General features: G+C 39.6%; 1 long non-coding RNA gene across 1 annotated transcript in view; it reads left to right on the top strand.

The window, feature by feature from the left end:
• The first annotated feature begins 302 nt into the window (after positions 1–302).
• Positions 303–12,677, top strand: part of LOC141104666 (uncharacterized) — a 36,802-nt gene continuing 24,427 nt past the window's right edge. Inside the window, exon 1 of the long non-coding RNA XR_012235492.1 lies at positions 303–455. This is a non-coding gene — a long non-coding RNA (uncharacterized lncRNA). The remainder of the gene's footprint in view (positions 456–12,677) is intronic.

Below are 12,677 nucleotides of genomic sequence, written 5' to 3'. Positions count from 1 at the left end.
TACCCAGAGACAACCTACTGAAAGCAGGATCTGTCCCTGGACACTGGGGATGTCTGCTCTCTCTATTTTAGACAAAACTGACCAAACACTTAAACAGAAGTAAATAACTGCCCTGAATGGCTCCATGCTATATAAAACAAAACAAAGATTTGGGCTGGAATTCCACTTAAACTTATTATATATTAAAACTCAATATCAGATCAGGAGATATTTGGGATGCTTAGTGGGTGATAATATTTGTCCCACATGAAGTAGGTAAATATTTTAATAAATACTTTAGATATCAGGTATGTGTTCCTAAGAAAAATGTGACGTTTAAGACAAACTTTATTTAAAATTTCTGTGTACTCAACTTGTTTTTCTTTGATTATATAAGCCAACCCCGTTCTTCGTAGTATAGACATTCACCAAAGTGTTCCAGCTGTCTACATTCTCAGCACCAACTGAACTATCCGGTAAGTAGATGCTGGATAATTATTTTACTATTAATCACTTCAATATCGGGCACTTTCGCCTCTTCCTGCCCAGGACATTTTTCAACTTTCAGCGCTGTTGCACTTTGAATGACAATTACGCGGTAATGCAACACTGTGCCCAAACTACATTTTTATAATTTCCTTCCCACAAATACAGCATTCTTTTGGTGGTATTTGATCACCACTGGGGTTTTTATTTTTTGCTAAACAAACTTAAAAAGACCAACATTTTTGAAAAAAAAAACGAATGGGCACTGATAAGCAGCACTAATACATAGCTCCCAACTGTCCCTGATTTGGAGGGACTATCCCTGATTTGGAGTAATGTCCCTCTGTCCCTCATTCCTCCTCATTTGTCCCTCATTTTGATCTGATCTATATAGATGTATATAAAATGCACTTTTTATCTATCACAAAGTGTTTCCCAGTACTAAACCTGTCACTCAATTTCTAAATTGCTGCATTTGTAAATTCCAAAAGCCAATACAAAGGAATAGTAATGGTAAAAAAGCCCTTGTGGGTTTAACCAATCTTGTTTTCTTGCATAATTCTCCTTTAAGGGGGCGTAGCAGGGGGTGTGTTCTATGCCTGCATACTTTTGCTGATAGGTGTCCCTCATTCCCATCCCAAAAACTTGGGAGGTATGCTAATAGGTGGCACTGATGGGCACTGAGAGATGGCACTGGATAGGCAGCACTGACAGGCATTACTGAGTGGCATCTGAAGGACACTGACAGGCATTGCTGATGGGGCACTGATTGGCAGGTTACTGACAGACTACATAGTTACATAGTTAGTAAGGTTGAATAAAGACCCCAGTCCATCCAGTTCAACCTGAGAGAGTGTGGGTGCATGTCTACAATTATCCCTATTTTTTATTTAAGGTACCCATATAGTGCTGTCAATTTACACAGGGTGCTCCACACGTACATTGCACACTCACATTGGTCCCTACCCTCAAGGAGCCCACAATCCAAGGTCCCCAACTCACATTGATATACTAGGGCCAATTGTGGACAGAAGCCAATTAACCTACCAGTATGTCTTTGGAGTGTGGGAGGAAACCGGAGTACCCGGAGGGAACCCACGCAGACACAGGGAGAACATGCAAAGTGACCCTTTTTACTGCTAAGTAAGAGTGCTACCCACTACACCACTGTGCCGCCTGTGAAGGTGTTCTTTATGGAGCACAGGCTGGCAGCTGATGGGCAGTGATTGGCAGCTGATGGGTACCTCTAAAGGGGGCTGCACTGATAATCAATGTGCTGATTATCAACGCAGACCCCCCCTCTGACAGGGAGAGCCACCGATTGTGGTGGTTCACACGATGATCAGCTGTGATTGGTCACAGCTGATCACATGGTAAGAAGCCTCCGTCAGAGGCTCCATACCACGATCAGAGTTATGGTGTGTCAGACTGACACATAGCACCTCTGATCGCCACGCTGCGCACCCCCGCGGGTGTGCACTGGCTTGTTATCCTGATCACGTCATATGAGGTCTGATCAAGATAACTAAACCACTTTGCCGATGTCGTATTGCTATATGGCAGGCAGCAAGTGGTTAATCCTATTATAATTATTTATAAGGAAATAATTCTTGGCATTCAGTTTTCAAGTAAAGTTTAACTGACTCCTATGTTTTATTTTGATTATAAATGATAGCAAGGTTCCTCATATCATTTTTCTCATAATGGCTTATTTTGCACAATGAATGTGAAAATTCTAATTGATTCCAGAGGTGGCTAACCTAGAAACAAACCAGATATTGTACATATTTCTCAATCCTAATTGTAAGCTTGTTAAAAACATTATGAAGTGAACCAGTCAATGTTTTATTTTGTGTCCTGAAAGGAGCATTGTGGTGCCTTTTTGTTTTTTCAATTTTGGTAAAACTTTTATTAAACTCCAATTCCTAAATAACTTATCTTTATTAGGAAATAATACAGTAGAAAGCTAACATTCATAAGTTATATTACTTATAATGATTATTTATTTACACATAATCCCAAAAGCCTCATTCACCTTCTCTCCAAACCTGGAACAAATTAAATCACAGAGGCCATTATCTGGGGACTCTTCTCATTCATACAAGAAAAACCCTCTAGAAACCATTAGTATAGTTAGTAAATAAATAAAAAAAATATTTTCAATCTAACATGCTTTGCATTTTTTTACAATAACCAACATCCTTTAGCAATGATTGAGTGAGGACTAGCGTGGATAGTACAGGTGATGCAACAAGCATCCTCATTTAAGGTAGACATCCCTGGAAACCATAAACAATGGAGGTTTGAACTTTGGTTCTTGTGAACCAGCTCCAATGACATCTAAGAACCTGCTGTGCTCTTCCTTTTGTGGGATTGAGGAACACAATAGATCAGGGCCCCTTAATCATTGTTTTATCCATGAGAAACCAGAACAAGTAAGGTCTGGAAAGCATCAAGCAAATCCATGTAATTAAAAAACACTTAACCTGCCCATAATGGGTGTCAGGTGTACTGGATCTTTTGTGTTGGGTTAGAGCAAACAAACATTGGACCTTTTATGGTATTGGAATAGGGATGACCGGAACACACCCCGGTTCAGTTTGCAGCAGAACATGCGAACAGGCAAAAAATTTGTTTGAACACGCAAACACCGTTAAAGTCTATGGGACACAAACGTGACAACTCACAAGTGCTAATTTTAAAGGCTTATATGCAAGTTTTTGCCATAAAAAGTGTTTGGGGACCTGGGTCCTGCCCCAGGGGACATGTATCAATGCAAAAATAAAGTTTTAAAAATGGCCGTTTTTTCAGGAGCAGTGATTTCAATAATGCTTAAAGTGAAACAATAAAAATGAAATATTCCTTTAAATATCATGCCTGGTGGGTGTCCTTAGTATGCCTGTAAAGTAGCGCAACTTTCCCATATTTATAACAGTGCCACAACAAAATTACATTTCTAAAGGAAAAAATATGTCATTCAAAACTACTCGTGGCTGTAATGTATTGTCGGATCCCGGCAATATAGATAAAAAAATACCAAAAATACCAAAAAAAATATGGTGTGGATGTCCCCCCCCCCACCCCCCAATCTATACCAGGCCCTTCAGGTCTGGTATGGATATTAAGGGAAACCCCGCACCCAAATAAAAAAAAAATGACGTGGGGGTCCACCAGGCACTATATACTCTGAAGAGCAGTATATATACTATATGGCATGCCCTATATACCCTGCAGAAAATTGGGCCTTAGGTGTTGGTGGTACCAGAACACTGTAAGCCCTCACAGTTACACTTGTTGGGCGCAGGAACGGGCCCTGATATGAAATATTATATCAAGAATTGTAAGTATGCGTCCCTGTTAAACAGGGGCAGAAAAATTGGGCCTTGGGTGGTGGTGGTGCCACAACACTGTAACTCCTCAAAGATACTTGTGTTGTGTATATATATATATATATATATATATATATATATATATATATATATATATATATATATATATATATATATATATATATCCTGCCTGCTTAATCTAACTCACCGCTATGTAAGCAGCCTTATATAGTGTGGGGGGTGTGGGGTGTGGCCAATCATCATACAGCAATGCACAGCGATCTTGCCGTGCATTATGGGGCGTTCCGTGGTGCTCTAATGTTCCATCAACACCTTATATGTTCAGTTTGTTTTAGAACAAACCAACACCCAATGTTCGAGTCGAACCGTGGGCTCATGCCTGTATTAGAACAACCGTTTTATGTGTGCCTAACATTAGGATGCCTCATGTTATTTTCAAGTTATCTTTTCCATTGTGTCTTCTTTCCATTAATCCAAATTATCCACAGAGCTCAAAGATGTTCACCTTGAAGAAATCCCTCTTACTCCTTTTCTTTCTTGGGACCATCACCTTATCTTTTTGTGAGCAAGAGTAAGTATGTATAATAGCTATTTTTTTAAATAACTATAGACTTTTAAGGCCTACTCTGGACAAACGGCTAAGCATATAGGTAAAATACATATATGAGGATTGTGGCCATCTCATCAATGACTTTTATTTTAAAAACACATTTATATTACTGGGACAGCAAGTGAGGGCCAATCTTTTCTATTGGGACAACAAGAAAAACCTGGAAGAGTTTCTAATCCTAGAAATACAGAAAGGAGCCCCAGACCAAAAGTGGAGTAATAAAGTCTTATGCTCCGTACACACGGTCGGACTTTATTCGGACATTCCGACAACAAAATCCTAGGATTTTTTCCGACGGATGTTGGCTCAAACTTGTCTTGCATACACACGGTCACACAAAGTTGTCGGAAAATCCCATCGTTCTAAACGCGGTGACGTAAAACGTCGGGACTATAAACGGGGCAGTGGCCAATAGCTTTCATCTCTGTATTTATTCTGAGCATGCGTGGCACTTTGTCCGTCGGATTTGTGTACACGCGATCGGAATTTCCGACAACGGATTTTGTTGTCGGAAAATTTTATATCCTGCTCTCAAACTTTGTGTGTCGGAAAAATTTCGATGGAAAATGTGTGATGGAGCCTACACATAGTCGGAATTTCCCACAACAAGGTCCTATCACACATTTTCCGTCGGAAAATCCGACCGTGTGTACGGGGCATTAAACAAATTTGATTGTTAGTGAATAGGTCACAAAAAAAACAAAAAAAAACAGACAGCATGTTTCAGGAACAACAACACTCCCCCTTCATCAGGGTTCAACATAGAATAAATCTTTGATGGACTTGGAAAAACATTGACCTCACAGATCTATATTAGAACCGGTATTGATCTCTGCACATAGAGCAACAATGTGACAGCAGTTGCTGGGCAGCAGAGTTTCTAATTCTTCCCTGTTTAAAACAAACCAAAAGAAAAATTTGATTGGCTGTCCCCTTCTAAAGAGACCCTGAAACCTACTTAAATTATTACAGGTGAGGTTAGATGTGATGATGTGAGCATGGAAGGAGTTTGGTTAAGTGTACAGGTGTGAGGGTGGGGGTGATGGGTGCAGGAACAGTGTTCAGAGTGGATGTGCAGGCACAATAATGAAGTGGGGGGGCAGTGTTGAAAAGAGGGGTGACTCATGGCACCTTCCCATACACAGAGAGCAGCATATGGCTGGAGTACTGACCTGCGGGTCTTTGCTTAGTCCTCAAACCCAGCTCAGTACCTTTCCATCTTCTGCAGCCAATGGTTCCACAACACATGTGCATGACAGTTATGGACTATCACCACAATGTGCATTGCAATATTTCACATTTAATCAAAATGTCTTGCAAAACATTACATACGTTAGTGTGATGCAGTGCCATTCAATTAAATGTCACCATAACAAACCTTATCACTTGCACAACATAGTGTCTACTGTCTAAAAATGGTATATGGAAGTTTGTCCATTACTGCTTGTTGTACTGCTAAGCAGATCCATTGGAAGGTGCATGGGGGTGCCTTTTACAATTAATGGCACCACATCTTACCAATGACAGTGTGATCAGGAGAAGAGCCATGGCAGCAGTTCCCATTCAGACCCCTGTAGCCAACATTGCAACTGTTCCTCAAACAAACTCCTGCAGGTAACAGTGGCTACGGCTACACCAACATCTCAGCACCACCCATCTCTTTCTGGCAGCAACTGACAGACCAGGCAAGAGGATGGGCTGACTGAGTGGTGGCCCCAAGGTGTAAGTGGTGACAGTGGAGTGTGCTGTCAATGGGAGTATTTATTGTTCAAACAATTGCAAAACAGAAAGGAGCACTAGGCCAAAAAAGATGGAAGAGTCCAAAGATAATTGTAATCAGGGCCAGGACAAGGGGTGGACAGGAGGGTTAGCTGCTCAGGGCACAGCAGTAGGGGAGGGCATACCCTCACCCACACAAGCTCCAGATAAGAGGTTATCAACCAGTTTTCGCAGCTTCATGGCTGCTCTGATAGCTATTGCTGTCAGCTATTGCTGTCAAGCTGTGCTCCAACATAACCTCTCTCCACCCCATTCACCTATGGCTGACACAAAAACACACCAGGCATGTGGAACTACTTTCTAGCCACAAGAAAGCAAGTGATTGGCCATGCATTGGGCAGTGCACACTTTATGCCAGCCATCGGCAGCCAAAGCAATGGGGCAAAGAATGGACACAAGGTGGTACACCTATTTGGCATATATTAGGAGGGGGCCCGTTCTTAACCTAGGCACTGGATGAACCTGTCCCAGTATTGATTCTAATTGTTGGAAAATAGGTCATTTAAAAACATCCAACACATTTTGGAACAACACCACTCCCCCATCATCAGGATTCAGCAAAGTGTAAACTTTGGATGGACACAAGTTTTGACTGAACTTAAGTATGACTATTGCTGAGAGAGTCTAATATTGGTTCTAATATAGATCTGTGAGGTCACTGTTTTCTGTGAGTCCATTCAAAGTTAATCCTGTGTTAGGACCTGATGTAGGGGGATTGGTGTTCCCCAAAACACATTGGATATTTTTGTATGACTTGTTTACTAACAATTTAAATTATCAGAATTTTTTTTTTTTCCAATTTTGATCTGGTTCTCCATTCTATATTCCTAGAATTAGAAACTCTGTCAGGTATTTATTGTTGTCCCAGTCAAAAGATTTCTCCTCACTTACTGTCCCAGTAAGATAATTGTGTTTTTAATTGATGAGATGTTCACAAGACCTGTGCTGTGTGTCAGAGCTGTGCCATCTGTTGTTGGTCTAATGCTCCTTTCTTTTTTTCAATAGCTTGAGCAATCTTTGGTGCCAAGGGAAAGAACCCTTGCTGCACAGGAGCCATCTCACCAGAGCTTTTAAAATTATTTGAAGTTTTCCTTCATCTGTATGCACATGCTTAAAAATCCTCAGTGGCTCTTTAAAGATGTTTATCTGGTGTATAAAGGATGACAGTGGAGAGTCCCAAGTCAACCTGACCTACAGTACAATCCCCGGGGTGGAGAGATCTTCATTGCTATACTATATACAGACAGGAGAGAGCATATTATCCAGCATTAACCCTGGGGGAGATGTGAGTGCCGAGACTAATTCGGCAGCAGGTGAATGTGGGGAGGTTAACTGGTGGGTTTGGGAAGATTTTAGGAGGGATTTATGTGGTAATTAAGGTCTGAATTAGGACTGAGTGAGCTGATGAGTGGGCTTAGTTTGAAAGCACTGTGCCGCACTATTGGTGGTGTGCCACTGGGGGATAGGAAACAAAGGCACTGTGTTACATGTTCCTTTATTGAAGGGCAATTTTTTTTCTTGTTCCATGTGTAGATTGATATTTTCAAACAATCAGTGTTACAAAATTACAGTATTTGAGAGTACAAAGGTCATTTACATTATGCATGTGATATTAGAATCCATAAATTTGGGTATGATGGGTCTCATACAATAATACAGATGGAGACAAATAATCCTAACACTGTACAAGGGCAGAGTGGAGTCACCAATGTGAGAGATTTACTTTGAATGTCTTGGGAGATGCCCAACATCTTTAAGGGCCAAGGTGTGGTAAAGGTAAGAGTATGGCAGAGAATGTGTAACAATGAAGGGTAAGGGAGGAACGGAGAAGGAGAAAGAGGGGGAGGGCAATCAGGGGTGGGAGGAAGGTGAGAGGAAGAACAGGATAAGTATATACCAATGATGCACCACCATTCAGGGGATCAAAAGGTCCAGCTAAAATCCCACCAGAAGATAACATGAGGTCCAGGGATATGGCAAATATTTGTTCATTGTATCAGTCAGTCTGGCTTCTATTTTTTTCATGCAGCACAAAGTTGATTCTTGACTTGGTTTTGGCCAAAGAAAAAGTGGATTATTTTCTAAGCTTTAGCAATTGTTTGGTTGCTGTAAAAACATGAAAAAGTAATTTGAACTAGAGGGAAAAAATGCCCCCTTGGGACTTTAACACAGTTTAAAACATTTATTGATATAGAAAAGAGAGAGATACACTTTATTGTCCAAAAATTCTAAAATCGTCATGTGAATATTAAAATCTTATATAATAACTCTGACTAAGCCACATGATTCCCATATTGGAATAATATATGCATCCAATAATATATGATATGAATCATAAAAAATACATATAACAGCCCCTGTTATATTTATTTATTGTGTATGCATTTTTTATGATTGATAGTATATATTTTTGGATAGGTATATTTTTCCAATATGGGGGATCATGTTTCTTAGACATGTGCATTAGTTTTCGTCCGAATGCATTTTCATCCGAATTTCGGGTATTTTCGTTATCGTTTCAACAAACAATAACTAACGTGCAGAATCCGAAAACCGAAAGATCCAACATAAACAAATGCTTTATTTTCGTTTTCGTTGCAACAACAGTTCGATACAGATAGGAGATTCGACATGACGCTGACAATAACAATCTGTGTCCATCGAACCTGTGGTCGAATGTGCCTAACCTTAGCTCTATTAGTCCAAGATTATTCTACATAGAGAGAAAAGATTTGACATTATAGAGACAATAGCAAAAAAGGTTGAATGTGCCTAACCTAACTATTAGTCCAAGATTATTCGACATAGAGAGAAAAGATTTGACATAAAGATCTGACGAAGCAGTCGCCGCGAGTGGACATTTATGGTCAAATGCTCCGCCCATAGGCTATAGAAGAATTCTAATGTTGGTAGACTTGTAATAATAATTAGTAAATATCATTATTACTAGTGTCATACAACATTAGAATTCTACTATAGCTTGTAGGCAGAACGTTTGATCGGAAATGTATGATTGCGGCGTCGTACAGTTTAGCTGCTCCGTCAAATCTTCTTAGAACATTTGACAGACACCATAAGCCTTCAATGACAGATTCAACCTTAATTATTTCGGATTTTCGGACGAATGCATTTTTTAACAAAACAAAATAAATAAAAACGAATTTCGGAGTAACAAAATACATTTATTTTTCGGACGAAAACAAAATTCCAAAACAAAATATTTCAGTGTGCACATGTCTAATGTTTATGCCTTAGTCAGAGCTATTTTGTAGGATTTTAATATTCACATGATGATTTTGAAAATTAAAATCTTCTAACAAAATTCTACCAGTGTATGGCCTGCTTAAAAGGATACATTTAGAGGGGATTACAAGATATCCCTAACCTTACTCAGTTAGGAACTTTTTTCCACATGTGGTGGACTTGCCCAATAGCATGGCACTTCTGGCAACAAAATATTTCAGATGATCTCAGAACTGATGGTCTCTGTGGTCCCTTTTTTAGCTCAATATGCACTCCTGAACCTCAAACCTCCAGGCTTTTCCAAGATTAAATTCAAATTACTTGATAAAGGCAATAAGAGTATTGACAGCTCATCTCCAAATAGCATAAAGTAGAAGGAAAAAATCCCCCCTCTGGACTTTAACACAGTTCAAAATATACTACACTATACTACAACATTTATTGATGTAGAAAAAATATATACTTTATTGTACAAAAAAATCTAAAATCATCATGTGAATATTAGAATCCTATATAATAGCTCTTGGAATAATATATCCATTTAAAAATATATAACATTAATCATAAAAAGTGCATACATAATAGAAGCTGTTCTATGTATTGTTTTATGATTGATATTATACATTTTTGGATGGATATAATAATCCAATATGGGGATATTTATGGCTTAGTCAGAGCTATTACTGTACATACGATTTTATTATTAACATGATGATTTTTACATTTTTTTGTACAATAAAGTATATATCTTTTCTATATCAATAAATGTGTTAAATATTTTGAACTGTGTTAAAGTCCCGAGGGGGCATTTTTTCCTTCTACTTTATGCTATTTGGAGATGAGCCGTCAATACTCTTATTGCCTTTATCAAGTAATTTGAATTTGATCTTGGAAAGGCCTGGAGGTTTGAAGTTTAGGAGAGCTAAGAAGGGGACCACAGAGATCATTAGTTCTGAGGTCATCTGAAATATTTCTTCCCAGAAGTGCCATACTATTGAGCAAGTCCACCATATGTGGAGAAAAGTTCCTAATTGAGTAAGGATAAGGTTATCTTGAAATCCCCTCTACATGTATCCTATTAAGCCGGCCATACACTGGTAGAATTTTGTCAGAAGATTTTTCATTTTTAGAAGTTTCGTTTGATTTGCTAATGGCTAGTGGGTTCAAACTGATGAATGTTTTTGGCCATAATGGTGAGAAAATTTACTGAAACAGGATGGAAAATTTTGGTTGAGTGAGTGAAATTCTAACCATGAATGTGATTTTTGTTTGGAAAAAAATTGCCAACATTGTAACGAGCAAGTGCTAAAGCACAAAAGAAACATTTTAATATATCTGAGATTCCATCCAAGTAGTAGGTCTGGAGGAGATGTTGACTCAACAATGGCAAGATTGAATGTTCTGATGAATGATTTCACTTTCAATCTTTTATTAATTTTCAAAAAGAAGAATACAACTGGAAGAATAATCCAAATGGAATACAGTACATACAAAATACAGAATATAAGTCCTCCAACATCAATTACAAGCTTATATAAAAACATTCTATAAAGATCAAGAATGACCGAGGTCCCCGCTGGGTGAACAGAGGTGCTATTAATTATCTCCCGTCACCTTCATAGTCAGTGTAACAGAACCCTTTGGTGGTGTTCGGAGCTCCAATCAGTCCGAGACCCATCAAGCATCCCAGCAATACCACGTAAACCTAAGGAAAACAAAACATTGTATGTGATGTGGTTGGTTAAGACTGTCTTGCTTTATCTGGATAATTTAAGATCTACAGGCATACCCCACTTTTAAGTACACAATGGGGTTTATTTACTAAAGCTGGAAAGTACCAAATAAGGCTCACTTATGCATAGAAACCAATTAGCTTCTAACCCCAGATTGTTCAGTTAAGCTTTGGCTATAAAACCTGGAAGCTCATCATAGGCGTGCGCACAGGGTGTGCCGAGTGTGCCTGGGCACCAGGGCCGGTACAAGGGGTGGGCGAGAGGGGCGGGTGCCCTGGGCGGAGTGTGAGAGGGGGCGGATTTCTGCCCCTCCCTCTGCTCGCTGACTGAGCATAATATGAGAGCCTCTCTGACCGATCTGCTCCCTCCCCCTCATTGGCAGGGAGGAGAGCGACTTCAGGGGGGATTGAACCAGCAGGGGGAGGGGCGGACAAGCCTCCCATTATCTTGGTAACTGTGAAGAAACAGACTGATTTCTCCCATCCATAGGACAGGAGAATCAGTCTGTAAATACTGAGACTGTGGCTGCAGCTCTGTAGCGTCTGTGACACTTACACAGCCCCAGCGAACGCATCACCTCCCCCCTCACTGACAGGAGATCAGGGAGGAATACAGCTCCTCCCACCTCTGCACCTCCAGTGACTTTCTGCCCCGCCCACACTATCCCCGACGTGCAGATGTATCTGAAGAGAAGGGATGTGTGGGCGGGAGATATGAAAAGCTGCAGAATCCTGTGTGCCAAAGATGCCTGATCTTCCAGCCTGGACCTGGGTGAGTCATGTGCACACTGCAGTACACAGTGATCACTGAACTGTCTTTATCTCCATCCCCCATCTGTCCTCCCCCTCATGTTCTTTCAAGATATTCACTAGCTTTCACTTTCACTTTCAGTTAGACATTAGATGGTACAAATTTCTTTCCAGTAACCACAGATTTCAGGAAAGAAATTGACACGATTCCCCTGTCAGCTCAGTGAGTGCTGACAGGGGAATCCCTTCTGCTGAGCAATTGTATTGTCCCCACAAACAGTGATTATCACTAGCAGATATTGCAACCGCTAGTGATAATCATAAGAATATCCAGCAGGCTGATTGTACCCAATTTGATCGATCAACTTGGTACATTCAGCCTGTCCATTAATGGTTCTAATCTCAGCCAGTTCTCACTGAAACAGCTGAGATTTCCTTGTCAAAAGAAGTTTATTGAGTATACAATATTATAAAGATACATAAAGTAAGTTTACAAGGATCTATAAAGTAAGCTCATTGTTTTACAGTAGGGATAATATAGGTAAATATCATGAAATTTCAAATATTAAACAAATATTAAACATTGGGTTCACGTAAACCTAAATTAAAAATATATATCATTTCCTTAGTTACTTTTGTAGGTATTTAAATGATTTATACCTACTATACATATTGTTTACAAGTAGAGTGTATATAGGTCAAATAAATTCTGATAATGAGCTTTAATCGTAAGGTGGAGAAAAGGAAA

This window comes from Aquarana catesbeiana, linkage group LG08 (genome assembly GCF_042186555.1).
Source record: "Aquarana catesbeiana isolate 2022-GZ linkage group LG08, ASM4218655v1, whole genome shotgun sequence".
NCBI lineage: Eukaryota > Metazoa > Chordata > Amphibia > Anura > Ranidae > Aquarana > Aquarana catesbeiana.
The sequence above is the reverse complement of the archived record's forward strand: the minus strand, read 5'-3'. Positions and strand labels throughout refer to the sequence as shown.